The following is a 2,543-nucleotide window of genomic DNA, read 5'->3' on the forward strand; positions in this document are numbered from 1 at the left end:
GTGAAAAACTGACTTTGAAAAATAAATCTGTTCTTTTTTTTCTTTTAAAAGGCTAAATAAAACAAAAATATTGTCCGTAATTTTTGACTGTGTAACTTTACTAACGGCAACCCACAGTGCTCTTCCGTACTTCCGTAACTATCAGCTTACAGTTCAGCTAGCAAGGAAAGCTATGGCAGCTAACTGATTGCTAACTGCTGGCTAACCAGAGCGGAAAGGTAACAGAAGCGGGTGAACGGGCAGCTAACTGGTTGCTAACTGCTAGCCAACTTGCAGAGCGGGAAGGTAACAGAAGCGGTTGAACGGGCAGCTAACTGGTTGCTAACCGCTAGCTAACTTGCAGCGCGGGAACAGAAGCGGGTAAACGGGCAGCTAACTGGTTGCTAACTGCTAGCTAACTTGCAGAGCGGGAAGGTAACAGAAGCGGGTAAACGGGCAGCTAACTGCTAGCTAACTTGCAGAGCGGGAACAGAAGCGGGTGAACGGGCAGCTAACTGGTTGCTAACTGCTAGCTAACTTGCAGAGCGGGAACAGAAGCGGGTGAACGGGCAGCTAACTGGTTGCTAACTGCTAGCTAACTTGCAGAGCGGGAACAGAAGCGGGTGAACGCGGGATCGAAAAGTAGTTCAACTTCAGCTCATGGAGGATTCGTGTCTGTCAAAGAAAATCCCAACGAGACAAGTCAAGATGTGGAAGCAGCAGGTGAAACAGACGATGTATGCGGCCTTTGAAGAAACTCTGAGGGTCTTTGAAAGAACAACAGCGGAGTACGAAGACAAACTGGCTCAGATGAGGGAGAATGAGCTGAAGTATAAAATCATGGCGACTCAAATTCAGCCCAGAATCGTCCTGAACAGAAAAGGTTTTTGGCGTCTATTTCACCTCAAATGTAATGATGTTAGTCAGTTTCAACTAGTTATCAGCTTGATGAAACAACAGACTTATTTTTTCTGAAACCAGTATAGTGTTAGCACGAACACGATTAGCATCATCCTAGTTAGCAATACTGGGATATTTTTTTTAAATTGAAAGCTTTATACAAACAAGGTAGTGTTACAAATACATATTCAAATACAAAATAAAGAGGCATAGGTGCAGAACAGATAAAAGAGAAAATAAATAAAATAAAAATCAATATATAAATAAAACAAAACACTGAAAACAGGCTACAAAACTGCTAAATTATGTTCTTCAATAATGTTGAGAAGTTTCTTAGCTATAGTAGACAACAATATTTTAAGGGCTTTTACATAGATTAGAAACTCATTGAAAAAGACACAAAATTTGGGAGACATTTTTTTTTATATTTAACTTTGTGTATATATGATTTGCCAACAACACAAGAATAACATAACTGAAGTCAAAAGTTGGATTTAGCCAACATAAAGCAATAATATGGTTGTAGATACACAAAATTAAAGTTGTCTGTAATGTTCGTTTTTCTGCAGATGCTCAGCAGACAGTGCCACTTAAAGAAGAAGCTCCTCAAGATGTGAAACCTGTTGTGGACCAACAGGTCCCAGACACCGTCCGTGGAAATGAAGTAAAGATGGAGCTCGGGTCCACTGTGAAGACGGAGCTCCTAGATATAAAGATGGAGACCACCAAGTTTTCCTCCACCGAACCTTCAGTGGAGACTGAAAAAGAAGACGAGCGTCAGCAACACCGGGGGAACAGTGGAGACCCTTCACTGCTGTCTGCTCCAGAGGACATGTTTTAGAGTTAAAGAAACGTGCAGGTTCAGGCAGTGAGTCATAAAGAGTTTGTGTTGAGTTCAAACTGCACTGTTCTGAGGTTTGTGTAGTTTTGAAGATCCCTGCCGATGGATTGAGTTTTTTAATCAATAATTTCTGCATTTATTTATGTCACATTTTGTTTTTAAAAATATTTCTCAAACTACAAGACAGAACTCTAGTTGTGTAGTTCAGATTTGATCCCTGAATGTGAGTAAAACCTTACATCTTGTTGTTTCTGCAGGTTCATCACGACCTGCCTCTGTTTAGTAGAGATTTGCTGGTCTTAATGTAGGTGTGCATCGATTTCTATTTTAAAAATATTGCTTATTTATACTTGATGTGCTGGTAAACAAATTTAATAAAGCAGGAGCACTATGGGTGATGCGGTATTAGAGCTGCATCACTCACACATACTTTGTGTCATTGGTTTCTGAATTGCAGAAAAGTTTTAACAGCTAAGAACTGAAGAGAAAAAATATTTTAAAAGCAACGTCACCAAATGTGTCACTTTAAGGAGGAAATTGTTGTGTGGGTGATGAGGTGAKATCCACCCGAAACAAAGTGTAATGGCACAGTGTGGTCCCAAGTCAAAACATGCATATAGGCCTCAACTTAAAATTTCAGCATTTATTTCAAGTCTTTTTTTAATCCTTGGTTCTAGATTTTATTTTATTTTTAAGGACAGACGCTCTTTTTTCATCAATAAAATCTTTGTGTCATGATGAGGCACAGCCTTGCACGCTAGGTGGCGCTGTGCGCTTTAAGGTCATGCGCCCTCTGCCAGCAAACCAAGAGAAGAAGAAAAAG

This window comes from Austrofundulus limnaeus, unplaced genomic scaffold, assembly GCF_001266775.1.
Source record: "Austrofundulus limnaeus strain Quisiro unplaced genomic scaffold, Austrofundulus_limnaeus-1.0 Scaffold124, whole genome shotgun sequence".
Taxonomy (NCBI): Eukaryota; Metazoa; Chordata; class Actinopteri; order Cyprinodontiformes; family Rivulidae; genus Austrofundulus; species Austrofundulus limnaeus.